Source organism: Leuciscus leuciscus, assembly GCF_965113295.1.
Source record: "Leuciscus leuciscus genome assembly, chromosome: 14".
Taxonomy (NCBI): domain Eukaryota; kingdom Metazoa; phylum Chordata; class Actinopteri; order Cypriniformes; family Leuciscidae; genus Leuciscus; species Leuciscus leuciscus.
The window spans coordinates 1370135-1382634 of record NC_138738.1 but is presented as its reverse complement, the minus strand read 5'-3'; the positions used below and the strand labels follow the sequence as shown (position 1 = coordinate 1382634).

The 12500-nt window shown below is 36.6% G+C and overlaps 1 protein-coding gene and 1 long non-coding RNA gene across 3 annotated transcripts in view; one reads left to right on the top strand and one right to left on the bottom strand.

The window, feature by feature from the left end:
* LOC309474199 overlaps positions 1-9339 on the top strand; it is a 59876-nt gene extending 50537 nt beyond the window's left edge. Inside the window, exon 3 of the long non-coding RNA XR_014197232.1 lies at positions 7231-9339. This is a non-coding gene — a long non-coding RNA (uncharacterized lncRNA). The remainder of the gene's footprint in view (positions 1-7230) is intronic.
* Positions 1-9766, bottom strand: part of gli1 (GLI family zinc finger 1) — a 53598-nt gene extending 43832 nt beyond the window's left edge. Inside the window, exons 1-2 of one of the 2 annotated variants that reach the window (XM_082136332.1) lie at positions 9527-9766; positions 9350-9494 (exon numbers count right to left, since the gene is read on the bottom strand). The gene's annotated coding sequence lies outside the window, so the exon portion shown is untranslated. The remainder of the gene's footprint in view (positions 1-9349; positions 9495-9526) is intronic. The other variant, XM_082136333.1, reaches the window with a different exon arrangement.
* Between the last annotated feature and the right edge of the window lie 2734 nt (positions 9767-12500).

Genomic DNA, 12500 nt, shown 5'->3' with positions numbered 1-12500 from the left:
TTCCTTCCTATGTAAAGCTTGTGAATAACTGTTTGAATTTTCCTTGCTTTTATTTTGTGATTATTTTTATTCCTCTTTATGTAAAGCACTTTGAATTGCCATAGTGTGATTATTATAATTCCTCTCTATGTAAAGCACTTTGAATTGCCATAGTGTGTGAAATGTGCTATATAAATAAACTTGCCTTGCCTTGATTGGGCGACTCCATGTCACATGATACGGATTTCGATAAGTTGTACTCCATCTTTTAACACACTTTCAGACGCTCGATCATGTTTATCTCGCGCTGTAACTGGTGTTATTAAGGCAGAAGAGAAGATCATGTGCTTCTCTAGAGCTGAGCCAGAGCGATCTCACGCCACAGCGACAAAACGGCATTTATGTTTTTGAATTTCGTAAGAAAATGGATGTAATTTGAAATCTGAGACTTTGTTTCATATCAATAGTAACAAAGTACAAAGATTATTGTGATGTATTGGATGGGATGCGCTACAATGTTGCAATCATTCATCAACTGAAAACAGGATGACTAATCGATTCTTGGAATTTAAGAATCGATATCGGTTCGTAAAAATGAGAATCGATAAAAATCGAGAAATCGATATTTTTTTACCCAGCCCCACTGTTTCCACACACAGGGAATAACAGATCTCTTTAGCATCTCATTTTAGTCTTTGACTTATGATCACAGATTTTGCCGCACTTTGAAGGCCCCAAAATACTGTGACATCATTTCCAACAAAATCAGGCCAAAACAAAGTTTATTTCATTTTTCCGGAAAAGTTTGCACCGGCTGGTAAACAAACACTTCTGAGCTCCCATTGGTCCGTTGTGGTGATGATGTAATAGGTGGGTGTGTCTCTGAGGCTCCGCCTTCTTTGAGGTGTAAATCTTCATTTCTTCAGTTCAGTCCGTCAAGTAAAAACATGAACAAACCGGAGAGACGCTTTAGAGTAGAAACTGAAGCTGTAATTCTAATCGAAAGTGACGATGACACTGTTTATCATGTTTAATACTGTAAAGCTGATGCTTTAAAGCAATCTATTATATAAAGTGGGATGTACATAAACGTGACGAGACTTTACTAGCGTGCCGAATTGCAGATGCTTTGATCAGATGCTTTCTGAACTGCTGTTTTCTCACCGCGGTCATTTCTGTTGTGTGTTTATTTTGTTATTGAGAGGAAAGCGCTGCACATATTTACATATTCATCTTAATGTGGATGTTCGCTAACAGTATATCACTGATGAACTTCTTTTCACCCCTAAACAAAGAAAGAAAAAGTGTTTCGCCGTGAGTATATCAGGGCTGAGATCTCGTCTGAAACTCTAGAGGGCGGAGCCTCAAGCCACACCCACTTATTGCATCATCACACGTGAACATGTACAGTCTTTTTCTCAGGAGAAACATCTGAGACAGAAAGTCTCCACCAACAAAAACAAGCTGTTTAAACGAGTGGTCGTTTATTTTTTATCATTCTTTCCTATTGAAAATGTCAAACACCATGAATAAACTACATTTGGAGATAAATTGGAATATTGAAACTTGCTGAGCTGGTTTAATATGATTCATTTATTCAGAGGGTAAACATGAAGTGAACAGGTATTGAAGTGAAAGGTAGAATGAGTTGATAAACAGGTCTCGCCATCTAAACCTCAAACAATACCTCTCATATATACACTGACAATGCAATCGTTTTCAGAACAGATCAATAATGTGAACATCTGAAACACTCATGATGATTACAATACATTGATAGTCTTCATCGGGGACAATGGCTGCTTGTAAAGCTCAATTGTCCGACAGTTTCGTAACATAATCCAACCTTTAACTCGAAAGCTACACTGTAATCAGCGTTTCCTTTCTGAGCTCTCGTCTTTCACAGATGCAAGAAGCCCCAAAACCAGCGCAAGAGTTATTATCCGTTTTATTCAGATCTCAAACCAAACCCGGAGAGACAGAGGTGTGGCGAGAGAAAACAAGCGTGGTTCAGTGGCCAGAATGGGCCGCTTCATTATTTAAACATTTATACATTTGCTTATGTTCTGTTCAAACATGACGTTGCGAGATTTTCCACCCCAAACCGATGCCCACATTTAATGTCAAACAATGACAGAGAAGCACTTGCAAGTGTTTTCTGTAGGAAATGTTCATGCAAAAATGAACTTGATGATTCTGTGTCGTTCCAAACCTCCATGACTTTGTTTCTTCAGTGGAACACAAAAGCAGATGTTTAGGAGAATGTTCACGCTGCTCTTCTCTGGAGATTGACAGTCACTGTTTTCTTGCACTGAAGCATCAACACTGTGATGATAAACATCTGCTTTTGTGTTCTAGTGCGGAAAGAAAGTTATAAGGGTTTGAAATGGCATGAGGGAAAAAGTAAATAATAACAGAATCGTCATGTTGCACAAGGTTATTTACTGGCATCTACGACTCCATGAAGAACCTTAAACATCCATTTGACAAAAGGTTCTTTGAATTTTTTTAATATAATTTATTTAAAATAGGGATGCATGATATATCGGCCACCATATCGGTATCGGATGATATATGTTCATTTTTAATGTAATAGTTATCGGCCCAATAAGAAGATTATGCCGATATATTAAAGCTGATAAATAATGGATTTTTCCATCAGCTGAGACACTTCAGATGCGCACTGTTCATCATGATGGCTTTAAATTGCTTGAAATATGATTGGAATCACTTCAAAAAAGGAAAATAACAGCGTGCAGCGCAAGTCTGTCATATCGGCTACATAAAATTATAATGAGAACATTATAATTGTGTGTTTGGGACGTGGATTTTAATGGTGAGACTTTTGATTTTGTAATCAGGCTCTCAAAATTAATATTAAACCTGGATTTAGATTTATCAGCCAATATATCGGTTATCGGTTTTCAAATGTAAAGAATTATCGGTTCCTGGTAACGGCCAAAAATTTTCATATCGGTGCATCCCTAATATTTATATCAGTAATTATTAAGTTAAGTGCAACATGTCGGTCATTTAAGCTACATAAAATTATAATGAGAATATAATAATTGTGTGTTTGGGACATGGATTTAATTGTGAGACTTTTGTTTTTGTAATCAGGCTCTCAAAAATTATATAAAAATTTGGATTTAGATTTATCGGCCAATGCATCAGTTATCGGCTGTGAAATATAAAGAATTATCGGTTATTGATAACGAAATTTTGGTATACCAAAACTTTAATATCGGCGCATCCCTAATTGAAAATAAATGTTAAAAAAAATCACTGAAAGATTCTTTGTGGAACCAAAAAAAATTTTTCTATGGAATCACTGCAAAAACTCCCTTTTAGGAACCTTTATTTTCAAGAGTGTGGGGGAATTATTTCTTTAATGCGAAAAAAGAAAGAAAGAAAGAAAGAAAGAAAGAAAGAAAGAAAGAAAGAAAGAAAGAAAGAAAGGCGAATAATGTGAAATCCAGCAGACACATGCACTGTAAGAGTTGAGAAGACGCGCAGCATCAGTCCTGAGCTTTATTCTCTCTCTCTTGTCCTTCATGAATGAAAGAGGGACAGAAAATAGGAAGGAGGAAAAGCCTGAGAGGGAATAAAAGAGGGACGGGGGTATTTAGCGGGTTTTACCCTCTCTGACTCCTTCATTCCCTGCCTGGGTATCTGAGCCCCGGCTCGGGCCGATGACTGGATGGACAGCTGCTATTAAAAGTTGATTGTTTCAGGTTCACGGAGTGTGAAAGGGTGTTATTGGGGTCTACGGTCCCCGTGAGGGTGGTCTCCGCGCACGGAGAGGGAGAGAGGGGGAGGCGAAGGAAAGTGTCACGTGACACGAGTCTCGGTGCGCAGCCCCAAAGAGGAATCTGGCGGAAAAACACACCACTTGTTGCCGCCTGCCTTGGCCAGCTTTAGTGAACGCCGTCTCTCACACACTTGGATTCACACAGTAAAACACAGCAAGGAACATCCCACCCACAAACACACACACACACACACACACACACACACACACACACACACACACACACACACACACACCTATTTAGACTAGACAGACAAAACCTGTAGTTGCTCTGAAAGACCCTTAGACTTAAAGGGAGAGTTCACCCAAAAATGAAAATCAGCCCATGATTTACTCTCCCTCGAGTCATCCTAGTGTATATGACATTCTTCTCTCAGACGAATACAATCAGAGTTATATTAAAAAATGTCCTGGCTCTTCCAAGCTTTATAATGGCAGTGAATGGCTGTTTCTGTTTTGAAGTCCATAAAAGTGCATCTCTCCATCATAAAAGTGTATCTATCCATCATAAAAGTGCATCTATGCATCTATCCATCATAAAAGTGCATCTATCCATCATAAAAGTGCATCTATCCATCATGAAAGTGCATCTATCCATCATAAAAGTGCATCTATCCATCATAAAAGTGTATCTATCCATCATAAAAGTGTATCTATCCATCATAAAAGTGCATCTATTCATCATAAAAGTGCATCTATCCATCATGAAAGTGCATCTGTCCATCATAAGCGGGTATAGATATACACTATGTCGCATTGGCTACAGTTTCGCAGTAGCCAATTTATGTAGTAATATATCTATACCCGCCCGCGCTCTCAGATCACTTGGACATGGCTGTGTATAAGAGGTAAAAACGATATAAATACTGTTCGTTTTCTCACACAAACCGCTCGTTTCGTGTCTTAGGCCATCAATGTGTACTTACGATGGGGAATTGTTTAATTTGGACGATGGGGAATTGTTTTAATTTGGACTCTGTGCATGCTCTTTGAGACAGTGACCATAGACCTGCATTATATGACTGTCAGACAAGAACGGTTTGACCTAAAAATATCAAAATTGAAACTACTGCGGAAAAAAAACACCTACATCTTGGATGCCCTTGAGGTAAGCTAAAACATACCAACATTTAATTTCAAAGTGAACTATCCCTTTAAGCTACATCTACACTCCTCTCTTAAAAAAATAAAGGTTCTTCATTGGCATTGATGGAGCATTTAACTAGGGCTGGGAATCGAAAATGAATTCCAATTCTAGAATCGGATACTTAAGGTCAGGAATCGGATACTTTTTATAAAATTAATATTTGGATTCCTCTTATCGATTAAGATCTCTTCCATGTCTTTTTGCACTTGAACGGACCAACACAAACAAAAATATGTCAAAATCTCCATGTAAACACAGCCAGTTATGTCTTATGTGAACGTAAAAAATTGCCAAAGAAAGCGCATGTGTAATAGTGGATCCATGCAGCTCTTAAAGGGACGGCAGCCTAATATTCATCTATAATAAAACTAATATTCCTGCTCTATAATAAAACTAATATTCCTGCTCTAATAACACTAATATTCCTCTATAATAACACTAATATTCCTCTATAATAACACTAATATTCCTCTATAATAAAATTAATATTCCTGCTCTATAATAACACTAATATTCCTGCCGTCTCTATAATAACTCTAATATTGTCTCTATAATAACCCTGATATTCCTGCCGTCTCTATAATAACACTAATCAAACAACACAAGACAAAGACAAAATTCACTCGTTCTTGACTGAATAACTTTTCTAACAATATTTGTAATGTATATTTAATTTTTTAAAGTCACATTTGATTGCAGTTTGTGTGCCTGAACACCTGAAATATTAAAACACTGTTCATTTCAATCGTATCTTCGTTCAGTTGTATTTATTTGTGCTAATTTGCCATTACCAATTTATTTATTTGTTCATATTTTATTACCAAGTGTTTACTTGTCTTTAATAATGATTGGAATTGATATTAGTTCGGCTAGTTGTTCTTGCTGTGGTATTTTTTAAACCATATGCAAAGATTCCTCATGTGAGTGTTCTTTAGCCTGTGGATTTTTGCTCATGATATTCAGATTCAATGAAATGTTTTGCAATAAGACTTAGAATAAATGTGAACGATATCTACGTTGTTGTTTTTTACCTTATTGGAATCGAAATTAGGAATCTATAAGAATCGGAATTGATGAGCAGAATCAAAATTGTTAAAATTAAAATGCCCAAATCTATATAACATCCACGGAATCTTTCCATTCGACAAAAGGTTCTTTACAGTGAAAAAAGGTTCTTTAGATTATTCACACTAACATTTTGTTTTGTTTTAAGAGCTGAAAGGTTCTTTAGGGAACCAGAAATGGTTCTTTCTGATGGTCAAACGCGTCCATCAAGGCATGTTTGTGTGGAAGAACAATGGAAAATCAGCGTTTTTGTCGAGCTTTTTGAAGACGATTCACTTGTACAATTCTGCTAAAGATAAATGCTACTTTGTATCTTCATATTAACAACTACAAAGATGGCATAAAATGTACTCGCAACTTCTGCATCAAAATATGAGGCGTTTAGACCATATATGATGGACTAACGATTAAGTGCGACCTGGATTTTCCAATAAGTGCCGAGATATCTTGATAATGATAAAATGATGGCAGAAGAATAACTTTATGATGTCTGGTTTCTTCTCGGCATGCTTTTATTACGATATATCACGATACTGAACTCACAATGCGATATTATTGCGATACTCCAAGACACATGATAAAAGGTTAACAAAAAATGAACTGCTGATTACAATACAAAATTTGCTCTTACATTGTGTGTGTAAATGAGTAGTCTTGGACTTGGTCCTGAAACCCAAAGCACAGGATAATAGAGATGCCAGAGTAACAATATTCATGATTCTGAAGCTGAAAATACAGAATTATTTAAGACGAATATTCTTGCACTTGGACACTAACTAGATATTTAAAATAATAAAGGCCACTTTTTACTGGTAACATCAGACATCTGGCATTATCAGGACCACAAATATTCCCCCATTACATTATTATACATTATATTCAACATTATATATAGTAGTTTAATGTAGAACTGACCCTGAAACTCTTGAATATTTCTCACACAGTAATTTTCATTTTGGGTGAACTATCCACAATACATATTGTGACACGATATATTTACACCCCTATACCCGGATCTTAGACAGATGTGTGTGAATCAGTGATAGCAGCATTAGTACTGGACCTCCAGTCTCCGGTTCTCCACCCACATCTTAGCAAAAGGTGACACACATGCAAGGCCTCTTTAGCACTCTGGTGTGTAACATCTCAAGCTGTCTCCAGGGGAGGTTTCTGGCCAGATCTGTGTCGAGTGTGATATGCTAACGGAAGCCTTTTGGCTCTAACGCAGGTCCATCAAACACTAATGAGCTCGGGGGGGAGAGGAAGACACCCTACAGAGTCTTTCTCACCTCAGGAACAGACTCCACATCAACCTGGAGAAGATTCGCAGACACTGACCTCTTCATGCCACTAACTGCTGAAACAAGCCTTCAGAAACACTATATACAGACAGTGTCCTTGTTACATATGTTACATGTACTTAAATTATGCATAATTACATGCAACTAACCCTCAACCAAACCCTAATCCTACCCTAACCCTATAGTAAGTATAGTTGCTTAATATTACTCAGTACTTAAATATATAATTACACTGTAACAATGACACCTTAAAATAAAGTGTAACCCTCTTTACAATAAGGTACATTAGTTAATGTGTTTACTAACATGAACTAACAATGAGCGATACATTTGATACTGTATTTATTAATCTTTGTTAATGTTAGTTCATAAAAATCCAGCTGTTCAGTGCATTAACTAATGTTAACAAACACAACCTTTGATTTTAATAACGCATTAGTAAATGTTGAAATTAATATTAACTAAGATTAATAAACATTGTATTATTGTTCATTCTTAGTTCATTTTAACTAAGGACTAATGAACCGTATTGTAAAGTGTTCCCAAAATAACTGTAAAGATCATCTATGACTGATGGTATATTACGAAAAACAGTTGCATTTTTGCTTCCGGAGGTCAAACTCTGGTCAGAAAAATAAGCTTTTCCTAATCATATAATGGATTGTACATACCAGTAACTTATTTTAATTCAAGATCATTTGCTGTATACTTTTCTTTAACAACAACAAAAAAGGTGTAAGAATTTTTCACAAAAATACACTGAGAAATGTTGCTTTTTAACATCAGGCCCGTCTATTATTACACACTAGACTCGTATGAGATTTTCACACGGCAATTACACAGATTAATGAAGATTATATTAGATGTCTGTTTTTCCCCCATTCTAAACTTTCACAGATTCCCTTGATCTAACATAATATGTAGTTTATGATCACAATCAAATGTCACAGCTACAAAATACAAAATACCCAATCCCGGATAATTAAAAAATGTGCATATATGAAAACTTTAGCCTATGTACCTTAAGGGCTATAGAAGATTAAATATAATTAAATGTTGACATGCAACTTTTTTTTTGTTTGTTGTTGTTGTTTTGTGTATCATAACTTTTTGCATGAAGAAAATCCCCAATCCCGAATAATTTTAAAAAGTGCATATAAACTTTATGAAAACGTTAGCCTATGTAGCTTAAGGGCAATAGACAATTAAATATAATTAAATGTTGACATGCAACTTTTTTTTGTTTTTGTTGTTGGTCGTTTTAGGATTCCTATCTTTTTCCACGAAGAGCTCCCGTTAAAACACACGTAATCAGCGGCTTCAGGATAGATAGACACATTTGGAAAAAAGATATTCGTCACTTGAAGTATTTCCCGTTACAAGAAACAGCTGTTGAGATTCGGCCTGTGGAAGAGCAGACTGACCTCCACACTACAACTATCACGACTATCACAGCATCAAATTATATGCAGAAGAGAACCAAATGAAATCTTTAAGCGTGCACAATTTAAAAAAAAAAAAAAAATTTTAAAAAGAAGAAGAAGAAGCTCTGCTTGCTTAGTTATTTGCACTGTCTGAGATACGACTGCGAGACCACCAAGATACTGAAGCATAAGTCCCGAGAGACCACCATCATGCACAGCAATACTCCACAAGCTCTGCAATGACGGAGAAATGCACTTCTGGATCATTCAAGACTCAATAAAGTCGCGCTGAAAAGTTCTTGACATTTCTGCATTCCGCTCCTCCTTGGCTTTTAATGACATCTGAGCTCATGTTTAATAAGCTTTAGGCTCTTCTGTGTGTCCATGTTACTTAAACACTCTTGTGTTCAGCATTTACTCAAGAGACCCTCAGCAGCTGAGTGTGTAATAGACACACATGTTTGGATTGTTAATCAATACGCAAACATTCCACTTGATTAACACTCCAGCGCACTCACTCGCTAGTAGAGCACTGATACAATGTAACATAAAAGTTCGCATTCTGCACATGAAATATAAGTTATTTATACACATCTTCTGAACTGAAGGAATAGCGCGTTACCTTTGAAGACTGGATTCTGCCTTCATCAGTCTGTGTGTGGCCTCACTGGGATCCCAGAAAACTCCACTTTTCTCTGGAAAACTTGGAGCTGAAAGCCGAGAGCGTCCCGATGGGGGTTCGAGAATTTCCAATAAAGCCCCTCTTTCTCCTCACACACACACACACACACACACACACACACACACACACACACACACACACACACACACACACACACACACACACAGATGCAGATGCAGATATGAGCGCTAAACTCTCCTCTTCACTGCGGTGTGAATATTCTCCTTCAGGCTCACGCGAACACACACAAACTCCACAGAACTTTTCTCTAAAGTTCGGTTTTTAGAAAAGACGGTCCATATTCGGTGCCGCCGGTCCCGTGAGCCCAAAGTTGCAGCGCGAGAATGCGAGACCTCCCCCTCCTCTCTCTCTCTCTCTCTCTCTCTCTCTCTCTCAGACTCCGAGGACCACCCCGAAACAGGAAGTTCACTTTTTTGTTTTTCTTGAGGGGAAAAAAGAGAAAGCCCTGCTAGACAGCGTCATTCCTACACCATCAGTAACTCCCACAATAATAATAATAATAAAAATAAGTAATTATAATTATAAAAAGTACTAGGCTACTATTTAGCCGTATAAAAAAATATTTTAGAATTATGTTTTAATTTTTTTACCTGGAATGGAATGTATGCGCTCTGAACAAAATAAGCAGTATAAATAGGCCAATAACCACTGTATTCAAAAATTGAAAGTTTTTATTTATTTATTATTTTATTTTTTTAAGTGTAGTTTTACCATAAAGTGGAATGCGCTGCTTGTGAACGCTCGCGTTAGACAGACACGCGGCGCACCGCAAAACCCGGAGCGGGATTGAGTTTGGGTTTGGAGGTTCGATGATTTGTGAAGGGGAGATAGCCTATAGAGAGAGATGTGTGATAAAAGTCACCAGACATAGCTAATTCTATGGGTGTAAATATGAATTAATATGCATATCGATGTATCTTTTCAAAGCACTGAATAAAAATGTCAATGTATGGATTAAGAAATTTGTAAATCGATTATGTAGGCTAGGCATAATCTTTATAGTAAATGCAAATTTGTTATAAATGTTTTTATGAAATTTGTAAATTAAATTTGTATAATTTTGTAGATGAAATCTAATATATAATCTAATCAAAATTACATGTTTTGAAAACAAAAATACCTTAGCATAGTTGATATGGAAAAATATAGCCTGATCACATGAACACGTTTGTGGAACGTTTAAAGTCCCCCTGTAGTCAATCATTTTATACCTTAAAACTCATCTTTGATCACCAAAATATTTTTTTTTATATTTTTTCCTTGAAAAAAAATTCTGCCTTAAAATATCTTGAATGTGTACTCGACACCCTTGCCTCATTTAGTAGCCTATACTCCGTTCTATGAATATGCAAATGAGCCCCGCCTCCACTCACTCACTCAGCTCAGAGATCCACTGGTTGACGATCACACGTTGATCTGATTGGTTACAAGGTAGTTTGTGACGTCAGAAACACCAGCGATTTCAAAGCGTGTGTTTGAGACTGTCTTTGGTTCACTGCAGTTTTAAGGAGAAAATACTCAGCAATGCTGTCGACTTATGAATTTACACATGGTTTGTCTTAAAGCATATTAAAAACACCACATAGACACATAAACTAAAAGCTGGATTTTCACCACAGGGGGACTTTAACAACAATTGTCTACTTAAAATGAAATATAAAGCTAACAAACAGACTTCAAAGCCAAATATGTGCAATCAGCAGAATATCAACTGCCATTTCATATTTTTACATTTCATTTAGCCTGAGTAAATTGTATTAATTCAACTGTGTGAAAAGTGCACAAGACATTTCTCACTCGTGTAAAAACAAAACAAAGGTTAAACTGACAGAGCAGCGTGAAAAGGGAAACTGAAGACAAACGTTTTCTGAGGTAAGACACGGAGAATTACTATGGAAGCTTGTTTCCACCACAGAATAAAACATTTTAAAAGATAATTGCGACTTTTTATCTCAGAATTGCGAGATATAAACTCGCAAAACATTCCTTCACACACGAGAAATAAACTCGCAATTCTGACTTTTTCTCTTGCAACTGTGTTTATAACACGCAATTGTGACTTTAGTCTTTATATCACGAAACTGTGAGTTTATATCACGCTACTGTGAGTTTATATCACGCAACTGAGTTTATATCACGCAACTGTGAGTTTATAACACGCTACTGTGAGTTTATATCACGCAACTGAGTTTATATCATGCTACTGTGAGTTTATAACACGCTACTGTGAGTTTATATCACGCAACTGAGTTTATATCACGCAACTGTGAGTTTATAACACGCTACTGTGAGTTTATATCACGCAACTGAGTTTATATCATGCTACTGTGAGTTTATAACACGCTACTGTGAGTTTATATCACGCAACTGAGTTTATATCACGAAACTGTGAGTTTATATCACGCTACTGTGAGTTTATATCACGCAACTGAGTTTATATCACGCAACTGTGAGTTTATAACACGCTACTGTGAGTTTATATCACGCAACTGAGTTTATATCACGCAACTGAGTTTATATCACGCAACTGAGTTTATATCACGCAACTGAGTTTATGCTACTGGGAGTTTATATCAGGCAACTGAGTTTATATCACGCAACTGTGAGTTTATAACACGCTACTGTGAGTTTATATCACGCAACTGAGTTTATATCACGCAACTGAGTTTATATCACGCTACTGTGAGTTTATATCACGCAACTGAGTTTATATCACGCAACTGTGAGTTTATATCACGCTACTGTGAGTTTATATCACGCAACTGAGTTTATATCACGCAACTGTGAGTTTATAACATGCTACTGTGAGTTTATATCACGCAACTGAGTTTATATCACGCAACTGAGTTTATATCACGCTACTGTGAGTTTATATCACGCAACTGAGTTTATATCACGCAACTGTGAGTTTATAACACGCTACTGTGAGTTTATATCACGCAACTGAGTTTATATCACGCAACTGTGAGTTTATAACACGCTACTGTGAGTTTATATCACGCAACTGAGTTTATATCACGCAACTGTGAGTTTATAACACGCTACTGGGAGTTTATATCACGCAACTGAG